Consider the following 25,341-nt stretch of genomic DNA (forward strand, 5'->3'; position numbering starts at 1 on the left):
GAAATGTGTTGCTTGAAGTCACACAGCAAACTAATGGCAAATCTCCCATTTCCAAGGCCAGGGCTCTTTCAGCTACACAATGGCAGCTGTTGTCCAGTCTCCTGAGAGACTCATGAAGTATCCTGGATCATGCAATTCACTCTTTCAGTTTTCACTCACAGCTGGTAGAGGTTATTGTCTCCTCTATCTTGGAAGAAAATGAGACTATTTTTTTTTGGAGTATATCCTCTAAGACCCTCCTTAAAAGACAATGAGATGAATGAATACTGACTCAGGAGTCAGAAGACCTGTCTCAGCCCAAAACTAGATGACTGACTTTAAGCATCAAGTCATTTAATTTCTCTTGAACTTAGTTTCTTCTTCTGCAAAATGAGAGCTGATAAACTCTTGCCTACCTCACAGAAGTGTTATGTGGTAACAATGATAACATAATAGATATGATTTTTAAAAGTTATCGGAGTGAGAATGAGGGTTACCAAATAGATTTCTCAGCATCCTGTGATAACACTGAGAGGATTTGGGTCAATTGCTTGCCCAGTAGCCAACCTCAGTTTTCCCATTTGTAAAAATGGGATAGTCTCGACCCCTCCTAGCCTCATTGAGACAGAAAAACATGTTCAGTCAAACCCTGTGGAGGTCAGTGAGCTCAGATGTGCCAAGCACCTGGAGACTGTGGGGGAGGAAGGCCTGGGGCCAGGTGTTAACACTTGTAGCAGGCAGGAATTACAGATGGCTCGGAGTGTCCCTGAGCCCTAGTTCCCTGGGCTGTGGCTGCTGATCAGAAAGATAGACAAACAGACAAAGATGGACAGATACTAGATCGGATGCCCAGGTTTCCACTGGGTGGTCTCCCAGCTAGGTTAGATCTCTCCCTAAGGCGATAGAATGTTGAAATTAATCCAAGTCACTTGGAAGTCAGTTAAAAGTCTCTTCTCCAAATCCATTTAACTCTTAGTACTCTAAATCATGTCACTGATGGGATTCTGATTTCCTAACTGGATAGTTTGGGAATTACTCAGGAACAGTTTAAATTTGGGGAGTAATTGAGACAAGGAATAGAGAAATCAGTTATGATCTTATGAAGAATTTGCTCATATTTTAAAATATGAAATAGAAAATAGAAAAGGTGAGCATCTTAAAGCCCTTTCCAAACAAGGATCCCAAAACAATTCATCAGCAACATCAAGACAATCTCTCTGAAGCAGGAAGGGTATTTGGAGTAAGTAGTGACTACCAAGATAATTAGAAGATCTAGATAATTCCTTGGAAGGAACAGGATTTCAAGGAGGGTCAAGGGTTAGATTAGGGCTCTGAGACATGAGAGTGTACTCTTTATCCTAGGCCTCCTATACATCCTCTCTCCTCCCACCCTCATCCATAGATCTCAATAAATGGCTAAATTTGTCCATTCTTGAGCCAAACTGGATAAGGGGGAACAGCCATCCCAACTTGTGCTGCCTATTCCAGGGCATCTGATCATGCTTATCTACTATTCCCTTTCCCTCTGATACTGATGGGGAAACAAATAAAGGTTGATGGGCAAATAAGAGATCTGGAAGGTGGGAAAGCAATGAAGACTCCAGAGGTCCTGCTAGAGGACCTGTCCATGGGTCTCTGATGCCCATCCATATTAATGAGTTTTCTCACACCTTATGCAGCCTTTTTGGTTTGTGCCTTCCTTGCATCCTTTTCAAGATCCATTATAGTTATCTTGTTATAGTGTAGAATTAGATCTGTCTCCTGTGAGCTCCATCAGGGGAGGGACAGGATTTTATTTTTTAAACATTGCATGGGGCAGCTAGGTGGCGTAGTGGGTAGAGCACTGGCCCTGGAGTCAGGAGTACCTGGGTTCAAATCTGGTCTCAGACACTTAATAATTACCTAGCTGTGTGGCCTTGGGCAAGCCACTTAACTCCGTTTGCCTTGAAAAAACCCAAAAAACAAACAAAAAAAATTGCATCACCACTAACACATAGTAGATACTCAATAAATATTTTTTTGAATTGCATTGAATTGATACCTTGGGCTGATCTAGAGTAGATAAGAGTAGGCCCCAGGGAGTTGAGCTTGTTCTAGATAGTGAGTTTTAGAAACTGAAGTACTCATTTCCTTTTCTATACCACAGATAAAAGGACCAAGTCTGGTATTGTGATGGTGGAGATGTATTTTCCCAGAGTGGGGAAAAAAGAGGGAAATGCACATCTCAGGAAAGAGAATTGGCTAGAGTGGGACAGTGCTTAAACTCTCAGAATGTCTCAAACTCTGCAATAGTATTACCAGAGAAGCCACATTGGAAGGGAAAACACTCCATTTGCTTCCCCTAATGAGAAGGGGTAGAGTGATAATCAAATGGAATCCTCCAACCCCCACCCCCACCCCAGGAAACTTCTCTCAGAAAGTTCTGTTACTTAATCAATGGATCTCTGAATTTGACTTGTTATTTACCAAAATGTTCTCATGTCTATTATCTCATTTTATATTCACCTTATCTCTATATTAGGGTGGAAAAAGCCTTGGACTGAAAATCAGGAGATCTGAGTTCTCTTGGCTTGGCCATAGATTTGCTTATGTGACTCCAGGAGGAGGTTCAACTGTAATGTAATTTGGGGGTCTTGTTAGTGTGGTAGAATGGATAGAATAGGCTACAGGAAGCCAAAGGCTCAAAATCTGCCTCTGATTTTCACTGACTATGAACTTGGTCTAGTCATTGATCCCCTCCAAGACAACTGTCAAAAGCTGTTGTGGTTGTGATAAGCCTTCTCCATGGAAGGAGCTCTCATCCAAGGATTTTTTTTAAAATTGTTTTTGGTTTTTTAGCTAGTCAATGGGGTTAAGTGACTTGCCCAAGGTCACACAGCTAGGTAATTATTAAGTGTCTGGGGCTGGATTTGAACTCAGGTCCTCCTGACTCCAGGGTGGGTGCTCTATTGACTGCACCACCCAGCTGCCCCTCACCCAAGGATCTTACAGATTTTTTGACATGTTGAATTATTCCCCCCACCACATTATATTCTTCAACCTTTTTTTCACCACCAATTAATAAAAAGTTTCTGAATATATATATAACAAACTATATATTATTATGTGAATATTATTAATTATATACATGTGCTACAATACTATTACCATATTTTCTGAAACATGCAAAATAGACATTTAAAAAGATTGGAGTAGATAGCAAAATTTAAAAAATACTTTTATTTTATTAACACTAATGCCTTTTTTATTTGTGCTGAAAAAATTATAATACTTTTAGTGAGTATAAGATTAGTTATGCTTTTTTTTAAATTTTGCTTTAATATTTTGTGATGTTAGAAGCAAAGGTCTGGTTCTAAATTCAGTTTATTCTAATCCTTGGTATTAATGAATGTTATAGCTGAAAAAAGAAATCTCTCAAAAGAAGCATTCAAATGGAAGAAACTGCTTTGTTGGTTGTGCTAACTAAATGATGATATTCATTTTCAGCTTTTTCTATCAGTTATGCAAGATTTTTGTTGAACTAGTTATTAAATTTCTTTCTTCCCAAATGAAATGAGGATGTGGTCTCTGGAGTTCATATCAAGTCCAGAGGGTGGCTGTTACTGGGGATGGGGGAAGAAGCAGGCAATTGGCAAGATCATCTAGTGGGCCCTGGATTCCTGGTGGTAATTGGGTCTTGGGAGCAAGGTTTCTTATCTGACAAAGTTCTGTGCTTGGCTACCTTTGAATCTCAAACCCATTGCTCATAAAAGTCAGACTCCCCTCTCCTTTCTTGCTAGTTGCTGCTGTCATAGCTCTTCCTTGCCTTATTGCTACTTGCCTGAGGCCCCAGCCTTTTATGTTTTCCTGGGGCATCAAGGGAAAGAGAAGAAAGCTAGTGGGCAGAAATAACTCACCTTGCAAGTAAGCATTTCCCCACCCCAGCTCTTCCTGGATGATTGAAGTCAGAGAAACCTATTTCTGTCCTGGGATTCTGGGTGGTATACCCCCCAGACCACACATGCCAACCATCCTTTCCTGAGAGTGAGGCCCTGCAATAATTCCCATACCAGGGAAACAGGATCATCTGTCACTGTTGTAGTTAGAATTCCTTGGACAGTGTTACCTCTCTAGGATGTAGAGGCTCAAGGGAAGCAAACACCCCATGCATGGATGAGGGCCTGAAAGGGGTCCATACCACTAGGGAAAAAGGGTCTGTTTGTCCTCTCTGTAGCCTAGGGCCCCAGGGGGTTGGCCACTGTGAAGAGTACATTGTGAGGGCACACAGAGGAGGTATGTAATGCTACTGTGGTGGGAAAGAGAAGGGGAGATAGGGGCATTAGGCAGTTCCTAACTCACTCGTGCCCACCTGAATACTTTCCTGTCTAGAAAAGAGGGTGCGGTTGACCATTCAGCAAGGCCACCAATGAGAGCAGGTGGAAAGCGGAGCAGTAGAAGCAAATAGCAGCTGTGAGCTGTCTATATAGCATACTGTTCTCCTCTGATCTAAAATATTCTTCATGTACCCTAATGGATCATTTTACACATTTCTGGGCACCTGTACCCCCACTTCAGAGACAGCTGTTCAAATCTAGCACTCCTCATTTTTCAACTGAAACCTGTATGTAAAAAAACCTATTAGTCGTTGAACTATCATTTATAATATTCTTCTAGTTGCTCTACTTATCCTGTATATTATTGTTTCATCTAAAGTCATATTATGGTGGAACCACTTAATGATGTTTGGTGATATCTGTATACCCTATTGTCTATTGATGTCATCTACCATTAGAACTGAACAACTTAAAGCTATTGTTGTGGATTCTTTCCCTATACTCTCCATCTCAGCCTATAACTCTCTCTCTCTCTCTCTCTCTCTCTCTCTCTCTCTCTGTGTGTGTGTGTGTGTGTGTGTCTCCCTTTCTCTGTTTATCTCTCTTTTCCCACTATCTCTCTTCACTTCTCCTATTCCAACTCAGGGGAGTCCTTTTGGGGAGAATTATCCAGCCCAACTAGGGACCCTCAAGGACCCAGACTTTGCTGTACACTCTCCCCACTCCCTTTCCAGACTTAAGGATAAAGTGTCCCAAATTTGACAGAACATAGAAGACAAGTGGTAACATTGGAAGTAGGGAGGCAAAAGCTTCATTTCCTCTTCCCGGGCAATGCTGCTCTTTTAGGCTTTTACTATTTCCAGCTGAGAACTCCTGTCTTTCTAGTCAGGCTCCATGCAGCTGCAGGGATTTGGGGGGGGGGGGAGTTGGGTAGGCAGGGGGAGTGGCATTGGAAGCCATCTGGAGCAGCCCAAATAGCAGTTGCTCCTCTCAGGGCTGAGAGATGATTCAGAAGGTGATTTATAGATGGAAGGCAAAAAGCTTGGCTCCTGCCAGAGGCCTGCTCCTTAATTACATTCTTTAGGGGAAGTGGGTGGGAGGGATATGGGACTCACACCTCCTCCCCCCACCTCTTACCACCATAGTCCCTTTAGGGCCTGGTCCAACCCACCCCAGAATCTTCCTTCTTCATATCCTGCCCAGGAAAGAATCCCCTTTCCTCTGGAAGCAAAGTTGGTTGGGGTGGGAGACAACTTCAAAAGAACAGGAACAGTCACTGGTGAGAAGAGAGTACATGAGTTCTAGTTTAACTCCTCCCAAGGGTCCTTGGGATGTGAGAACAGCCTGAACCCAGAGTCTCCATTCTTCTTTCCCTGTCCTCTCCTAATGTGGTCAATAATCTAGCACCAGAAGGAAGCTGGGGAGACCATTTGGTGCAACCCCCAGCCTTCTGCAGGGGAATGTTTAGAACTCTCAGGACAGCTGGTGGTTCTTCCCACAGGGCGCAGACTGTCCACTTTCTCTGACTCCCATTTTTAAGGTTTGATTCTTCTGATGATAAGGAAGTTCTGATTTTAATTGAATTCCCCTTTCAGGGGGGACTACAAGCTCTAGTGCTTTGATATCTTTGTCTTTCCTATTTGGCCCTGGGTGTATGTTTTCACCTCAGATATATTTGTTGAACCTTTAACCTCCCCCCACCAAAAAAAGAATAAAAGAAATTGTGACTTGCCCAATGATACACAAGTAGGTAACCATCAGTAACAAAGAGAAGATATGAACATCTGACATCAAATCTGATGATTTTAGGATCTTTGGCATCAGGATGAAAAGAACTGGATTCTCTACTTCCTTTAGATTTAGATTTAAAGATGGAAGAATCTCTAAAGATCATCTTTAGGAGTTCTTTACCCGGTCTTGTTATTTTGATAGTTTCAGTCATATCCAACTCTTCATGACCCCAATTTGGGTTTTCTTGGTAAAGAGATTGAAGTGATTTGTGATTTCTTTCTCTAGTATATTTTATGGATGAGGAAACTGAGGCAAACAGGGTTTAGTGTCTTGCCCTGGGTCACACAGTTAGTGTTTGAGGTTTGATTTGAACTTAGGAAGATGAGTTTTCTTGACTCTAGACCTGGCACTGCATCTACTGTGCCACTTAGCTGCACCTAACCTGGTCTATGAGCATGCATTTTAAAATATTTTATCTATCAAATTTTTACATGTTTACATATGATATATAATGTAGATTCAAAAATATTTTATATATTAAACATATAACTGCACTTCACTATAATTTGTTTCCTTTGTAATCCTATGTATTTTATTTTGTATGTTTAAAAAACATAATTCCTTAGGCTTCACCAGACTGCTAAAGGGGTCCAGGACACAAAAAAAGTTAAGAACTTCTGCTAGAGTTCAGCCTCCTGATTTTATAGGTAAGGAAACTGAGTCCCATAGTATTAAGTGACTTGTCCAATGTCAGACAAATAACAAGTGGCAGAACTTGAATTTGAACCCTGGGCCCCTTGTTTGTCTCAGTTTCCTCATCTATAAAAATGAGCTGGAGAAGGAAATGGCAAACCGATGCACTATCTCTGCCAAGAAAACCTCAGTGGAATCTCAAAGAGTAGGATATGACTGAAACAGCTGAGCAATCTCTGATTCTGGATCTCATGATTGTTTCCCTACAACCAAGTTGCTGGTCAAATCACCTAGATGCTTTACTGAACAACAACTTCTTGTAGATGTTCTGCCTTTCAATTCCTTTAAGAAAATGCCATTTTCAGATTTACTGAAAGGGAGAACTTATTCTACTTAATTATTGGCTTCGCTGACATTTGAACCTCTTCTGCTGACTGTCAGCACATCCTCTACTCACTTGCTTTGGTGACATTCTTATTTGGCATATAGCCTGCATCCCAGAAGGAAAGCCCTTTGAAACCTAAATACTTAGCTGCTTGTCCCTGGCTCTAAAGGTGTGAGAGAAAGGAACAACCCTACTAATGGGACTACTGCCTATTTCTAGCAAAATGTGTTGTGGGGAGGAGTTGGTGAGGGGTCAGAAAAGGGACACACTGGACAGCTCCCCATCTCTCCCTCAGGCAGGTATTCACAAAGTGGCTTCATTATTTTCTTTGAAGTGAATTCCGGAAACATTAGACACACCTATATATCCAATGTAAGATCAGAAACACATTCCAGAGTCAAATAAAGAGTCCATTGCTTCCCATAGTAGCCCATTACACTTTGGGGAATGCTACAAGTTTTAGAATGTTTTTCCTGACATCAGGACTAAAATATTCCTCCAGGACCAAACAGAACCAAATCTTTTCCCTTCCATAGGACCTTCAAAAACTAGTCCCTTTTCCTAAACCTTCTTTTCTCCTGGTTAATAGCTAATGTTTCTTTAGTTGTTACTCATTTGATATGGACAAAAGGTCCTTCATCAGCCTCACTATCCTCCCTTGCACTTATTAATAATAATGATTATTATTAATCATCTTTGACTTAATATCCTTATTAATATAGCACCCACAAGAAATGAATCAATGGATGGATGGAAGAATGAATGAATGAAAATTCTTTTGACATGATCTGACCTGGACATTGTATAAAGAAATGATTGGCCATGGTGTTTCTCAATGCAGACTAAGATTACAATAATTTTATTGGTTATATTATCATACCATTGACTCACATTGACCTTGCCATTCATTAAAACCCCTGGATGTTTTTCAAACAAATTTCTGTCTAGCCACATTTTCCTCATCTCATTCTTATGCAATTGTCTTTGAACCATGTATAAAACTTTGCATTGATCCCTGTTAAAATGTGGTGCAAATCTTAAAGTGCCAAATAAATGTATAATAAATATACATTTAAATAAAGCATATAGTAAGTGCTTTATTCGTTCATACAGTTTTATCTTATAAAATTCAGATCAAAGGTAGAACCTATCAAGATCTTTTTGAATCTTGAATCTGTTATCCTGTGTGTTAGCTATCCTCAGCATCATGTCAGCTGCAAATTTGATGTCTGCTATTCATTTTTTTTTCTAAATCACTTGTAAAAATACTGAATAGTTCAGAAGTCAAATAAGGAGAGTCCTAGCGAATTTTCTCTAAAGTTACTTCTAAACAAGTTGTGTATAGGGAAGTAATTTTTTGAATTAACCACTGTTTTGTATTTGAGATTTGGTTTATTGAGCATGTTTACTGTACTGAACTGTATGGGTCTATGGGGCCATATTCTATGTTTTCAAGGATCTTTTAGTCTAATGGGGAAAGAACATTAGTTTAAACTGATAACTTTAGAGATTACAAGGGGAAAAATATAATTTGACTTTACCATGGAGGCAGTCCATGAATTCAAGTTGACCTGAGCAGAAGAATTATAGTAAAAGAAAGAAGGGGATGGGCTATGGGAAGAACACAATGGAGTTCTTTAAGAACAGTTGATCAGCAATAAAAGAAACCTGTCCATTTGCAGATACTTTATTAGATTATATATTTAGAGATGAGAGAGACTTTAGAAATCTTCTAGTCCAACACCCCTCATCTTAAAGATGAAGAAACTGAAGTTCATAGAAGAGCTGATCAAGGTCACACAGGTAAATGAGAGAGTTCGGATTTGAATCTCTGACTACAAATCCATTGGGTTTCCCCCACTGTACTGATTCATGAGCAAAGGTCACATGGAATCTGCTACTCAATATTAATCTTTGATGCATTTTGAAAGAGGTCTACTAGCACTTGCAAATGTTTGACTTTTGATGTGCAAGGCAACTATAGGTATATGTTCCAAAAGCTTGTCCCATAATTCATAATAACATTATTAATAACATTATAAACCAAACTCTTGGTGAAGTCACAAGATTGCTATTGAAATGTCACATGACCTATTACCCATTTATAACATTGTTTCTATGGAACCAACTGCCCCCTATAATGGAGTTTTGTCTGGTGTTGCATTTTAATAGACCCAATTAACAACATGCCAGTTGGGCAAAACAATGACCCCATTAGAAGGTAGGGGTAAGCTTTTGAAGCTTTGATGGCAGAGTAAGGCAGCAAAACCAGTTTCCACTCGAGTTGGAATTTGTTTTTATTGCTTAGCTCAAGAAGGAGTAACAGTCCTAGTCATGTTGAGTGACTTTAAATAGTTCTCCAAATTTATACAGGACCCATTGGGTCATTTGAGGATGGACAAATGTGCAAACAGGGACTTTTTCTTTTATGAATACCATGACCAATATATCATCAATAGGACTTATTTGCTCACCATCACACAGGTATAAGTGTTTGAGTTAGACTTGAAACTCAGGTCTTCCTGATCTGAGCCCAGCTGCCTTTCTAGCAGTGTGAATAGCAAGTCCCATAACCTCTTTGAGCTTTTGCAAAAGGGAAAAATAATAGCATTTACCTTACAATATTGCTATGAAAACTCAAATAAATTCATATCTGTCAAATACAAATACTTTACTTTAAAGGCTCCAATGTTATTCTTAATCAGAACTTCTTAACTTGGAATCTACAGAAGGGATCTATCTATCTATCTGTATTATATATATATATATATACTTATTTTGTATGTATACATATATTTAAGAGGATTCAGGAATTTGAATGGTAGACATACATCTTTTTAATATAATTTGATTCCTTTTTAAGATATTTTATATTAAAAACATTATTCTTAGAAGGAAACCATTTATCAAAGGTATCTAAGGCATGAAAATTTAGTTATTCCTTCCTTATGGTGGGAGTTAGAGGCATGGCACTCCCTTGATTTAGAAAATCCACATAAAATTTTTGACTTTACCTTTGTTGCAGAGAAATCTGAATTTTTTCAAAATTTGGGTTAAGTATTTGGTCATAGGTTCTATGTCATCTGCTGGCCTTTACATGTCATCTGCAGCTTCCACAAAACTCTCCCCAAAATTCCTATTTAATTTCTTATGCCGACCCATGATATATCAAAACCCCAATGGAAAATGTCTCAATATGAAAGGGACAACTGCAAACTTTTCCCTTTCATCCCATCCCTGGATTGTCAGCTAGAATTACTACTGCCTGAGAGTACACAATCTAATCTTTACTTTGAGTGAATTGGTTATTAAGTCCTTTTCAATTTTTTTCATTTAGATTATGAAATTTAGATTTTGAGAGTAAGGACTGAATTTTGTCTTTGTTTATAGCCTCAGCACTCAGCACAGTGCCTAGTATATAGTAGGTATATAGTATATAGGAGGTATAGTATTAATAAATGCTTGTTAACTCACTGATTTTTCTATTTTTATAAATGCTGATTGCATAGAGTGAATAAATAACAAATAAATAACAAAGCAAGCTACTTCTCAGTCAATGAACAATTGTGAAATACTGGGTTTCAGGCACTGTTTTAAAATAAGAGAATAGGGGCAGCTAGGTGGCACAGGGATAGAGCACCTGGACCTGAAGTTAAGAGTACCTGAGTTCAAATCCAACCTCAGACACTTAATAATTGCCTAGCCATATGACCTTGGACAAGTCATTGAACCCCATCACCTTGCAAAAAAACAAACAAACAAAAAAAAATGCTTGTCTTGTCTTGCAAAAATAAAATAAAATAAGAGAATACCCCCCCCAAAAGAGTAAAAGTCATCACCTGCTCTCATGAAGCATGAATTCTAATAGTATGCCAGTAAGTAGAATAGAAAGTGACATGAACAAACTTCATGTTTTAGAAAGATAATTTGGACAGCTATGTGGAGGACAGATCAGAGAGGGAAGAAGCTGAAAGCAGGGAAACCAATAGGGGCTATTACAATAATTAGACAGGCCTGAACCAGGCTGATGGCCATGAATGTAGAAAAAAATTATAATTAACAAGACTTAACAATTGCCTGAAAATAGGAGAATGAGGGAGAATTCAGATCCAGGTTGACACTGAGGTTGTAAACTTGAGTGACAGGTAGAATACCTCTGCAGCTGGGGACTGGGGTGGGTCTCCTTCAGAAAATGGCCTTTAAACTGAATTGCAAAGGGAACTAAGAAACAGGAGAGAGAGAAGAAAATTCTAGATATGGAAAACATACAATGCAAAAGTACAGTGGTGGGAATTGTAATATTATGTTCAAGGTTCTGGAAGAATATCAGTGTAGCCAGGTCAGAGAGAATAAGTGGAGCAGAGAGGAAGGTATGAGGAGGTAGGAAAGGATCTGGTAATGAAGGGTTTTAAATGCCAAATAGAGTAGTTATCTATCTTATAAGAAAAGTAATAGGGAGTTACTGGAGATCATTGAGTGGGAGAGTGGCATGTTCAGGCATGGAGCAAGAAAAATCACCCTGGCACCGTGAGTGGAAGTTATATTGGAGTGAAGAGAGACTGGGGGAAAGGATATTGCAGTAATCTAGGTGAGAAGAAAGAAAGATATAATTCAGGATCATGTCAGTATAAATGTAAAGACACTCTCAAGGTCTCTCTAAAGAACTCTGGAACCAGCTATGAGACATGGGAGTCATTGGCACAAGACTGCTTAACATGGTGTCCCTCCATCAAAAAAGGTGTTGTGCTCTATGACTGAAACAGAATTGCAGCAGCTCAAAATAAATTTTGAGTTGCACAAATTTAGAATCATTTTCACTTCAAATGTTCATATGGACTATTTGTGCCTGACCTGTGATAGAGTCACCCAAACTTGTTTTGGTCTGATTAGTCACAATTTAATAAACTGTGCATTAACCCCAATATAAGTATGAAGGACAACAAGTGATAAGTGGAGAGAAGGTTTCATATATAAGAGGATAGGATTTGGCAAAAAAAATTAATATATTGGGAATGCTTGAGTGAGGAGTCAAAGATCAAAATTGTGAACCTGGGAGAGTAGGAGGATGGGGGTACCCTTCAAAGAAATATGGAAATTTGGAAATGGGGAGGATTTAGAGGTAAAAATAAATTCTGTTTTGGACCTGTTGGGTTTGATAACCACTTCAAATCTAGACTGAGATATCTGAGAGGTAGTTGGAGATACATCACTGCAGCTCAGGAGAAAGAGTAGCGTTGGATGGACAGTAGGGTGGGAATCATCTTTGTAGACACAGAGATAAATGAACCCATAGGACTGATGAGATCTCAAATGAGACAGTCTAGAATGAAAAGAGTAGGGAACCTATCTTAGGACATCTTAGGAGGCAAGACATAGGCAAAGATGACCTATGAGTGATCAGACATGTAGGAGAACCAGGATGTAGTAAGTTGTGTCATGAAAATCTTGAAAGAGTCTAAAAGGAGAAAATGATTAAACATCAAATGCTGCAAAGAGGATAAGGATGATCCCAAACAAGAAAAGATCATTTGATTTGTTAATTGAGTTCACAGATAACTTATAAGAAAGCAATTTCAATTGAATGATGAAATTGGAAGCCAGATTGCAGAGGGTTTAGAAGAAAGTGAGAAGAGGGGTGGCAAGGTGGTGTAGTGGATAAAGCAAGCACCGGCCCTGGAGTCAGGAGTACCTGGGTTCAAATCCGGTCTCAGACACTTAATAATTACCTAGCTGTGTGGCCTTGGGCAAGCCACTTAACCCTGTTTGCCTTGCAAAAAAAAACACTAAAAAAAACCTAAAAAAAGTGAGAAGAGAGGAAGTGGAGGCATTGCTTGTGTTTTCTCAAGAGTTTAGTCACATAGAAGAGAAGAGATATAGGATAACTACTAAGGACATGATTGGGTCAACTGGAGGTTTTTAAGGATAGGAAAGGCATGATGATGTTCTTAGGCACAAGGAGTAGTTAGAGAGAGAATGAAGATTAGAGAAAGATATGGGAAATGAGAATGAAGGCAATTTGCTGGAGAAGTAGGAAGAAAATAAGATCAAGGGACATATATCTCTTCATTTGAGATCAGAACAAAGGAGATAGAGGAAAGTGTTTGAGTTATGTGAATTGAGGAGGAAAGAAGAAAGAGGAACTCAATAAAATATTCTCAGTTTTTTTTGGGCAAAGTATGAAGTGAAGTCCTCAGTTAAGAGGGTAAAGAGGTGGGTGATCTATGGGACTTCAGAAGAGATGAGAAATCTTACATCAGTTGCTGTGGAGAGTGGAGTAGTGAATCAGCTCAGGAGGGATAGAATTTTTGCTTTGCTTCATTGAAGACTTAGTTGAGATTAGATACTAGAATGGGCTCAGTTAGCACAATTTCATGATCTCCTTGAGCTTCAATCAGCAGCTTGTGAATAGAAGTGGAGGAGGTGAAGAGTAAGAGAAATCCATGATGGGGTCTGGCAAGTAATAGATCAGTAATAGGAGAATCAGAGATAAAGGACAGTGGAGTGTTGAATTGGTTCACCAAGACCCAAAGACATGATGTCCAGGGAAAGAAATGAAGGGTGGAACAAATGCAAGTCATAATCAGGAGAAAGAAAAGAAATCAAAGGTTATGTTCACATAAAATAATCTCAAAGTTCATGAGGATGGAAGTAGAAATCTTGTGGGTTATGGCAGGTGTAAATGAGGAGGAATGAAGGCAGATTGAGTAGATTGAGAAATCAGAAAGGTAGGGTATTTGTTGTTATCTAGTTATTTTAATTATGTCTAATTATGTGGCCCCATTTAGGATTTTCTTAGCAAAGAGACTGGACTGACTTGCCATTTCCTTCTCCAGCTCATATTACAGATGAGGGAAACTGAGGCAAAGAAGGATAAGTGACTTGCTCAGTATCACTCAGCTAGTTAGTGTCTGAAGCCAGAATTGAACTCAGAAAGATGATTCTTCCTGACTCCAGGCCTGGCAATCTATCCACTGTGCCACTTTGCTGTCTTAGGATATTTAAGATGACATCATTATAAATTATAACATCTAGTAAAAGAGGGGAAGATAGGGAAATCAAAAACACTGTGAGGAGGAAGAAGAATATTCTGGGGTGGGGAGATCAAATGGTAATGGTCCCCAGGATCTGGATTGGGTGATAAATAGCTTGAATCTCAAAAGAAGTTCCTTTAATGAAGGTGTGATCAATGAAGGTCCAGAAATGGCAATGAGGAGCTAGGAATATTTTGTCTCTCACAAGGGAGCAAAAGGGAAAGTGAAGCCCACACTGAAAGGGCCTTTAGAGATTGATTCAGTCTCCTCACTTTAGGCAGGTGAATAAGTAAGCTATTTGGTTGGCAGGCTCTTCTCTTTCTAAAGATCTCTGAACTTTCCCTTGACCTCCCACAGATTTCAAAGGTTGACCCCTCAGATGGACAGGGAATTCCCTTTCCCCAAGAGGAATCTCTCCAGATTAAATCTAAGCCTATTTCCTTTTGTACATTTCTTTGGAACCAAACAACCACTTAGAATCTTTCTCTTTCCCCAATAAATACAGAACTATCAGGAACCCTAAGGTTCAGTGATTTTTATTATTTCTTTGGGGGACTTTAGAAAACAAATAGTTCAACTTCTTCATTTTATGGAGAAGGAAACAAGGGATTCTAGAAGGCAGAGGTGAGGAGAGGGCATTCTGGGGAACAGGGAGACTAGCTTGAGCCAAAGTATAAAGGTGGGATATAGGTTGTTGAATACAGGGAACAGTTTTGACTAGGGCATTTTTGCTAGAAAACAGAATTTGAGGAGAGGAACATGTGATCAGTCTAGATCAGGTGGTTTAGAGCTACATTAAAGATAGCATATACATCACCCCTGATCCTTCCCTTCTCTAAGGCTAAACAGTCAAGATTCTTGAAAGCTTTCCCCATCAGACTTAGTCTCCAACACTTTGAATCTCTTGGTTGTTCCTTTGTGGATTCCCTCTAGTTTCTCTGCATCTGTTCTAAACTTTAGAGGTTTTGATGAGATACAGCATTCAAATGAGAGTCTGACTGTGCAGATGATTGACATCCAGCCCTTTGCTCATCAAAATTCTTTTTTGAATACCTTTGTAATTGGTAGGATTTTTTCCTTCTCAAATCAGTAATTCTCTTCCATCTCTCTGCTTATGATGAGGTATGATCTTCTTGTATCTTTCTGTCCTTGTTTTTTAGTCATTTTCAGTTGTGATCAAGTCTTCATGACTCTATTTGAGATTTTCTTGGTAAAGATACTGGAGTGTTTTGCCATTTCCTTCTCCAGTTCATTTTATAGATCAGGAAACTGAATTAAACATGGTTAAGTGACTTACCCAGGGTTACAGAGCTAGGAAGTGCCTGAGGTCAGTTTTGATCTTAAGAAGATGAGACCTCCTGACTCCAGACCTGGCCTTCTATGTACTTTACTACCTAGCTGCCTTTCTATTCCACTTTGGCCTTTCTCAGCCAGCCTGTATGGTACTGTGAGGCATCCCTGCCTTTGCATGGATACCTTGGAGCTTCCTTCCTCTTTTGATTAGAAGTAGCTCTTCATTTTTAGTTGGCAGTGCTGAGTTACCTGACTTCTGATATACCTACCTAATCTTCTCTTCCACCTTTTTGAAAATCTGCCCTTGACCATGGCAACACCATGTTACAGCAGCTAGAATGCTGAACTTGGAGACAGGTCCATGTTCAAATTTTGTATCCAACTCTTACTAGCTGTATGACCCTAAGTCTAATTCACTCAGGGTCTCAGTTTCCTTATCTGTTAAAGTAAGGGTGTTGGACTTGATGGTCTCAAAGGTCCCTTCCAGCTCTGAATTTATGATGCTATGATAGCATCCCTCATTCATGAATTCTTTCCTGGGAATATTATCTTTCTCATATATTTATGTCTTATCATTCCAATGATAGAAACTTTAAGAAGACAGAGTCTGTGGGGCTAGAGCTCTTGTGTATCTTCCAGCGACTGTTCCTAGCACAATGCCAAGCATATCTTAAATGGCCAGCTCTCAATGAGGGGTCCATGATCAAACAAGTTCCTCTCCAACTTGGTTAATCACTCAAATTGGGACTGCCTGGTTTCCTAGAAATTTAACCTACAGCTAAAACCTACACCTAAAAGGCCAAGGTTTCCCGCTGCAACTGGGTCATCTCCCAAAACCAGATGGCTCAGGAGAAGAAAGTGAGGGCACAGCCTTCCCTCACTTAAATTCACTTTACTGCATGTCATGGCATCACGTCCTGTTGTCATAGTTCTCTTTGAGTATGAAGGACAAACAACAGCTGGCCTGGGAATTAGGAAGGCTCAGGTTCAAGTCCAGACTCTGACATATGTTATGTAACCTTGAGCAAATCGTTTCTTGACTTGACAACTTCCTGAGACAACATTTTGTAGAAAAAGGTGCCATCCTGTATAAGTAGGGGGTTTCTTCACCTGAGAGATCCCTATCTCACTGAAATCACAGATCTCATCCCTGTTCAATAGACTGGAATATTCTGTGTGTTAAAAGCAGTACAAAGTGCTTTAAGAGCTCTGTGAAAGGATGGTTTCCATCATAAGAAGTTAGGGAAGTTTTATCATACTGTCTACTGAACACGCACTGTTGTTTCTAACCTCTTAACTTGTTCCCTTACCTGAAATATCTTTCTTTTTCTCCACCCCTCTGTCTTAGCTCAAAGCTTCTTTTCCCAGCAGTGAAAATTCTTTACATTCACCCTCCTACAGGGTCCCCTTTTTGCTAGGTCCCTAAGGTGCTGATGTGCCCAGCTTCTATTATGACATGGGACTTCTGCTTCCTCCAAAGTGACTCTGAATTTACTTTGTCTGTTCTGCCTCCCCAAATAGACTGGAAGGCTCCTGAGGGACTGTCTTGGATATCTTTAGCATTCTTCTCTTCCTCCCCACCCAGCCTCACCTCACTGAATACAGTATGGAGTTTGAGCACACGGCAGGGGCCACACCCAAGGAAGAAAATGTGAGATCTTTGTGTTAGAGCAGCTAATCCATGCTGGGAAGGAAGAAGAGGGTGAGGGTAGCAGACTCCCATGAGGCTCTCTTTAAGCTGTGCAGAGGGCTTTTCCAGCAACACTCTCAACAGCTTCTCCTACACTCCCTGGATTAAAAGATAATTGGAAATCAAGTAAGGTGTTTTGGGAAATGTGAGATATTTGAAAGAGCAGAAGATTGGAGACCAGACTTGGACTCATGTTGTGATTCTGCTATTATTATTATTATTATTATTATTATTATTATTATTATTATTAACAACAATAGCATTTATCCTGCTTTAATGTTTGCAAAATGCTTTATATATCTTAATTTATTTGGTCCTCATAGCAACCCCAGGAGGTATTTGTTATTGTTATTCCCATTTTACAGATGAGAAAGCTGAGGCTGGGAGAGGTAGAGTGAGTTGTCTAGGATAACACAGCTATCAAATGTTTGAGAAAGGATTTATTATTTGTGTGAATTCCATTTCCTCATCTATAAAATAAGAGAATTGATCTGAGTTTTGACATTGGGAGACCACTTTCCCTCTGGAGTCAGAGGACTTGGCTTCAAATCTCACCTTTAATACCTACTATGTGTGGGACATTGGACAAATGTTCTAACTCCCCTGTGTCTCAGTTTCTTCATCTATAAAATTAAAGCATTAGGTAAGGTGAAGTTGAGGTTTCTTCCAGGTCTATATTGATGATCCTATGATCCTTTGATTGTCAGAGATCAAGACAGGGAAGGAACAGTTCTCCTACTTCCCCATGCTATGAACTACTATAGAAATGGCATCTGGTTGATGATTGATTATAATATTAATTCTGGAAGACCTGAGCTCAAAACTGGTCTCAGATACTTTCCAGCTGTGTGACCCTGGACAAGTCATTTAATCCTACTTGCCTCAGTTTCCTCATCTGCTAAATGAGTTGGAGAAGGAAATGGCCAGTCACTCCAGTATCTTTGCCAAGAAAACCTCCCTCAAAAATTACAAAAAAACAGATAATACTGAAAGACTAAATGAGAATAAATCTTAAATTGCATCAAAAGATGTGTGATGACCCAAAATTCAAAATTCAAAATTCACTAAAATCCTCCTAGTTCCTGTATCTTTTTTTAATACCAGGAGAATTTTGAATTTAAGTCATCTCTTGTGTTGGGCTAGGTTTCCATTGACTTTTTTTTTATAGATAGGTTATACACAAAAAGCATGAGGGGAAAATATAATCTAATAGAATGGGAAAATCAGGGCTCCCTCCCTTTGTCAGATGAGAAGGGATAGTCTCAATGGCCCTCTGTCATCCCAATTTGTCTTTGGTGACTTTTCTATATAAAAGAGATGGGAAGATCCAGCTGAATCATCTCTCCCTTCCAAGTTCTTAAAAACTATGTATGACCTTGGATAAGTCTTTGCCTTCCTCTAAATCTTATTTTACTTCTCTGTAAAATGAACAGGTTGGACTAGCTGCTCTCTGAAACCTCTTTTAGTGGATTCAGTGCTTATTAAGATCATTCCTAGGCAGCTAGGTGGCGCAGTGGAAAAAGCACCGGCCCTGGACTCAGGAGTACCTGGGTTCAAATCTGGTCTTAGACACTTATGTGGCCTTGGGCAAGCCACTTAACCCCATTTGCCTTGCAAAAACCTTAAAAAAAATATCATTCCTGATTCTGACATTCAATGGCTCTCTATTTTAAGCCACATGACAGCTCTGTTCAGTGCTCTGAAGATGCAGTCAGTGAATTTCCATAGTTAAGATATTAGAATAAAACATTCCATTTCTCTTTCTCTCTCTCCGTCTCATGTAGTTAGGAAGCCCTCCTGAATATCCCTGACCCACCAAATTCCATCTGTGCTAAGGGAAGTCTGAGGATCATCTCAAGGCAACTTTTGCACTCAGAACCAATATGGCAGGAACAAAATCTTGAGGAAGTTGGGTCGGGTTATTGTTTTGCCAAGGGAATGAAATGATTTGAAGATTCTAGAAGACAGGAAACATTATTTCTTCTTATCCATTCTCATGTTCTTTTCTCTTTGTTTCTCTGTTTCTCTGTTTCTTTCTCTCTGAATCTGTCTTTATATCTCTTCCCCTTTCCCTATCCCTTTCTCTCTTCTTGTCTTTGTCTCTATTTCTCTTTGTTTCACTTTTTTCTCTTTTTTTCCTCCCTCTCTCCCTGTTTTGTTATCTCTGTCTCTCTTCTTTCTCTTTCTGTCTCATTCTGTAACTTTTTCTCCTTCCAACTTTTTCCCTAATCCTTTCTCTCTCTGTTTTTCCTTTTTCTCTCTATCACATTTTTGTTTCTCGTTCTCCTTCCATCTCTTTCCCTAATCCTTTCTTCCTCTCTTTCTATCTCCCAGTCTCTTTCTGGATTAGTCTTTGAACTAATTAGCAAATCAATTAACCTCTCTGGGTCTCAATTTCCTCAACAGTGAATTGAGAAAGGATTTATTATTTGTGTGACTTCTGTTTCCTCATCTATAAAATAAGAGAATTGGCCTGAGTTTTGACATTGGGAGACCACTCTCCCTCAATAGTGTAAACTTCTTGAGGGCAAGGTCTGTTTCTGTCTTTGTATTGGTCAAAATTTGTCTTTGTATCTCCGTGTCTAGTTCAGTGCCTGCATGTGGCAGGCATTTAATAAATTCTAAGGAAATGAATAAATTCATTATGGATTGATATGGGGATTTGCCTTTAAAACTATGGGTTGGGGTGGCTAGGTAGTGTAATGGATAAAGCACTGGCCTTGGAGTCAGGAGGACCTGGGTTCAAATCCAGTCTCAGACATTTAATAATTACCTAGCTATGTGGCCTTGGGCAAGCCACTTAACTCCATTTGCCTTGCAAAAACCTAAAAAAAAAAACCTATGGGTTAGGCACTTATGATATGAGCAAAGGCATAGGGGGTTATTTGAGTTTGACCATTAAGGAGACACTCACGGTGAAATCTTCCTATCTAGTTGCTTCTCTACTCCTCCTCCTTATCCTCTCTCTCTGCCTCTGTCCCCTTTCTCTATTCCTCTTCTGCTAATCCATTCTCTTATTTTCCTTTGCCCTGGCCAGACATGACCATAGTTTCTGCCGAGCATAACTGCTTGCTGGTTGAGGAGCCCTTCTCTCAGTGAGAAGAGACAACCTTCTTTCAGCCCACGTCCTTAGCATGAATCACTTTTGCATCATTTGTCTAAATGTAACCAGTATCCTTTTGGCTAAAAACTCATCTATTCTTTTGGGGAAAATGCTTCTAACAAGAAGTCAGAGGCCCTTGCCAGACTTAATTTCCCCTTTTCTGCTTTCTCCAAATGTCTGTCTATGCATTCACTACTCCACCCATAGCCCAGTCATTCAGTATTTTCCTGTTCCCACCTCCCATCTCCACTTCTGCCTGCTCAATTCAATATACATTTATTAAATTTTTGTTATTCTTTAGACTTTAGCAGAGATTATAAAGCTAAAACATAGTCCAAGGTCTCTTTGAATTCACAGTCTAGTAGGAAAGTTAAGACAGGCATGTGGATAACCACACAATAGCTCCTTAGAGAAAATAAGTTCAAAAGAGAGAATCATACAGAGTATATTGATAAATTGGAGGAAAGAACTCACCCTTGGCTGGGGTTGGAGGGATAGAGTAGAGTTAGGGAAGGATGCAGGGGGGGAAGGATCATTTGAGTTGAGTCTTGAAGGATGAGAAAAATTTCAATAAGCAGAAGTGGAGGTGAAGGTGAGGGAGGAGACAGCTTAGGGATGGAGTTTATTTCAGGCAAGGGGGCAAAGGCATAGATGGGAGAGACAGAAAGGTAAGATGCTTTATTGTAATTCTTCCATGAAAAAAATTATTTTTCTCTTTCTTCCCCAACTGAAAAAAAGAAAACAAGATTCTTGTAACAAATATTCATATTTGTTATGTTATAAAGGAAACAAATTCCTACACTCAAAATTTTTTGTACCATTCTTCACCTTGAGTTTACCACCTCTTTGTCAGTAGAGGAATAATTTGCTTCATCCTTAGTCCTCTGAAATCATTGTTGGTCTATGATCCCTTTGTTCATCTAATTCTTGACTACACACATACACACACAGGTACATATATATATATATATATATATATGCATATGTGTGTATACACACACACACACACACACACACACACATATATATATATATATATATATGCATACATGCATACAGTCCTCAGCAGCTGTTCTATATCTTCTACTCTTTCTCCAAACTTTTATTTCAAATTCTTCAAACCCACTCTTCCCTTGGTAGAGGACTTTGCCTACTATTTTTTGTTCTTGTTTAGTCATTTCTTCCTCTTTGTGACCTTATTTGGGGTCATGGCAAAGATTTCTTGGCAAAGATACAGGAATGGTTTGCCATTTCCTTCCCCAGCTCATTTTACAAATGAGGAAATTGAGACAAAAAAAAGATGAAGTAACTTGTTCAGGGTCATGCAGTTAGTAAGTGTCTGAGAATAGTTTTGAACTCAGGTTCTCCTGACTCCAGGGCCCACAATCTACTATTGAGCTATCTTGCTGCTGCCTATTATTTTACTGAGAGGACTGATGCCATCTGAGATAGGCTCCCTCAATTCCTCTTTCTTCTTTTTTCTAAACTTTTATATGTAACCAGTCAGATATTCCAGAATGAGGTGGCCCTCTTTGTCAAGGCTAACTACCTGAGTTCCTGATAACATCTTCTATGGAATCTTGTTCCTTTAATCATCCCTTCTCACTTTCATCTTCAATATTTTCCCTTCTGGTAGTTACAGAATGAAGGTAAGAAAATCACCCAGTGGTCTAAAATATACTAAAATCTCCCCAATCCATTAAAAATAAGAAAAAACCCCCAATAAATTTCTGATTCTTTAATACTTCCTTCAAGATCAAACTCAAATGCTATCTTTTCTATGAAGCCTTCTCTGCTTCATAGAATTAAAGAATAACAGAATCAAAAGTTTGAAAGAGATTTCAAAGGTTATCTAATAATTCATCTTGTTCTTGAGCAGGAACTCCCTTTATAACATTCCTGCAAAAGGATTATGCTCTCTCCTCTTGAAGATCTACAGTGGTAGAAAACTCACTAGTCCTAAAATCATCCATTTCTACTTTGGCACAGCTTTTAGTTAGGAAATTTTTCATTTTATCAAATCCAAATTTGCCTTCCTGCAAATTCTACCCTTTGAAGGGAGATATAAATAGGAGAAATGCAGAGAATTTTAGGAAGTTTCCCGCTGTAAAGCCTATTATGTGTCTTATTTCTTCCCCTTCATTCCTCTCAGTATGTCTTCACCTTGACTGTTTCCTTAATAACTCCAAACAATAAACAAATTCTCAAATCTAGACTTCTCCATACTGAAGTCCTATTTAGCACCACAGTTCATTTCTTTAAAAAATTTTGTAAATATTTTATTTAAAATATCAAAAGACTTGAATATTTTCATTTACAAAGAAGACCAGAAAAGGAGTAGAAGAATTAATAATATGTGAGTCTGTGAAACTTTTACATACATTTTGTTTATTTTATATTAAATTTAATGTGACAGTATCAACTTTGTCCTGCTTTTTTATGTTCCTCTCCTTCTGGACACCTCTATGAATTTTTAAGATGTTCTTCTGCATTCTTTTATTTTCTGCCTTTTTTTCTTTTTGCATTCTTATCTCTCCTAATTGTCACTTGCCCCCAATGAAAGCCATCCCTTATAATGAAAGTATAGGCAAGCAAATAAAATTTATAAATTTGTGTTGTAATATTCATGTATAGAAAAATATGCCTCATTTTTCACAAAGTAATGACTGGCACGTTTTTTTTTCAGTAGTCTTTTATAACTGTCATTGGACATTGCATTAATCAGAGTTTCAAAGTTATTTTCCTTATACTGTTGTGATCATTAATTGTTTCTTTGCTTTTTCTCATTTCATTCTGAATCAATTCATATTAAGTCTTTCCAGATTTTCTGAATATATTCCTTTTGTCATTTCTTAGGACAAAATAACATTCAATGACATTCAAATACTGTCAATTGTTCATTTATTCATTTTCCAATTGATGAGCATCCACATGTATCCAGGTCTTTGCTACCACAGAAAGCTCTTCTATAAATATTATTGTGCATATGGGTTTATACATTTTTTTCTTTGATCTCTTGACCTAATAGTAGTGTCACTAGATCAAAGAATGTAAATATAGCTGAAACCTATTTTCCTAAATGGCTGGACCAATGCATAATTTCACCAAGAGAGAGTTAGAGTGCCTCTCTCCCCACAACTTTTCAATAACTGTCATTTTTTTGTCTATGCCAATCTGATAGGTTAGAGCCTCAGTATTATTTTAAGTTGCATTTTTCTTATTATTTATGATTTGAACATTTTTTTATTTGACCATTGATAGTTTGCTTTTTTTCTCTTTTGAGAAGACTTTCATATCATTTTGTGTGTGGGGGGAATAGCTGTTATTTTTTTATATATTTGTATCAATTTCCTTTAAATATTGGATATACTTTTAAAGAATTTTTCCCTCTTTAATGAGTTCCTTCTAATTATAAATGTGCAGATTTTCTTTGTGCAAAAACTTCAGTTTTACATAATCATATTTTTTCTTTTTATCTCTCACGATCCTCTCTATTCATTAATCATCAAGAACTCTTCCCTAATCCATAGTTATTGCCTTCCATTCACTCTAATTTGTTTATTATGTGTCCTTGATAATAGGTCATGTACCTATTTGGAGCTTATTGTGCTATATGGTGTGAGATTTTTTTCTAAACCTATTTTTCTTTCACACTGCTTTCTAATTTTCCCTGAAGTTTTTGTTGAACAATGATTCTTGAATCCAGTAGTTTGTGTCCTGGGCATTATTGAACCCTAGGCTGCTATGTTCTATTGCTTCTTTATGAAGTATACCTAATCTGTTCCAGTGATCAGCTTTTCTATTTTTAAAACAGTACCAAATGGTTTTAATGATTACAGCTTTGTAGTATTGTTCAAGATCTGGTCCTGCTAGATTCCCTTCTGTTTCATTTTTTTTCCATTATTTTTCTTGAAGATTTACTTTTAATTTCTCCTCCAGATAAATTTTGTTATAATTTTGTTTATTTTTACAAAGTAATCATTTGATAGATTGCTTTGAGAGTATGACAATGAATCTATAAATGAATTTAAGTGATATTGTCTCATTTATTATATTATAATGAACTAACCATAACTAATTAATTCCTTTTCTATTATTGTCTTTATTTTTGTAAAGAGATTTTCATTATTGTAGTCATATAATTCCTGTCCGTGATTGGTAGGTGGATTCCTGGATATTTCATACTTTCTGTAGCAATTTTAAAATATATTTTATTCTTCTTATAATTGCATACAAAACAATTTTTAACATTTGGCTTTTAAATTTTGTGTTCCAAATATTTTCCCTCTACCCTCATTGAGTAGGCTAGCAATCTGACATAGGTTATACATGTTTAGTCATGTAAAACATTTCCATATTAGTCATGTTATGATAGAAACCACAGCTAAAAAAAGTGAAAAATAAAATATAAAATGGTATTCATTCAGACTTCATTGGTTCTTTCTCTACAGAACTGTCTTAGGTCTTTGTTTTACTGAGAATAGCTAAGTCATTCACAGATGATCATCATACAATTCTTTTCCTTTTATCTCTTTGGGATACAGATCTAATAGTGATATTGCTGGGTCTAAGAGTATATACAGTTTTATAGCCCTTTGGGCATAGTTTCAAATTGCTCTCTAGAATGATTGTATCAGTTCATAATTCCATCAACAGTATATTGTTTTTTGTTGTTCAGTCATTTCATTCATGTCTGACTCTTTGTGACCTCACTGGGGTTTTCTTGGTCAAGATACTAAGTGATTTATGATTTTCTTCTTCAGCTCATTTTACTGGTGAGGAAACTAAGATATACACAGTTAAGTGACTTGCCCAGGGTCACACAACTAGGGAATACGTGATGCCAGATTTGAACTCAGGAAGATGAATATTCCTGACTCCAGACTGGCACACTGTTTGTATTTTGGCCTTTCTTAGTCAGCCTATTGTATAGGGCTTCCTCAGAAGCACACCTGCCTTTGCCTGCATACTTCTGAAACTTCCTTTTGGTTTGTTCAGAGAGTTTCTTGACTTTTCAAAAGGTCTGATCAGAAATATTTGTAGGCCCAGCACTTTATCTTCTACGCCACCCAATTGCCCCAAGAGTACATTGGTGTTCCAATTTTCCCAAATCCTTTCTAGCA

The 25,341-nt window shown here is 38.3% G+C and overlaps 1 protein-coding gene across 2 annotated transcripts in view; it reads left to right on the plus strand.

The window, feature by feature from the left end:
- The window catches only part of WNT3 (Wnt family member 3), a 96,239-nt gene that overhangs the window by 4,157 nt on the left and 66,741 nt on the right, over nucleotides 1–25,341 (plus strand). Inside the window, exon 1 of one of the 2 annotated variants that reach the window (XM_074224390.1) lies at nucleotides 3,894–4,579. The exons of the other annotated variant lie outside the window; for it this stretch is intronic. The gene's annotated coding sequence lies outside the window, so the exon portion shown is untranslated. Of the gene's footprint in view, nucleotides 1–3,893; nucleotides 4,580–25,341 lie in introns of those variants that run through there. 2 annotated transcript variants of the gene reach the window in all.

This window comes from Macrotis lagotis, chromosome 2, assembly GCF_037893015.1.
Source record: "Macrotis lagotis isolate mMagLag1 chromosome 2, bilby.v1.9.chrom.fasta, whole genome shotgun sequence".
NCBI lineage: Eukaryota > Metazoa > Chordata > Mammalia > Peramelemorphia > Peramelidae > Macrotis > Macrotis lagotis.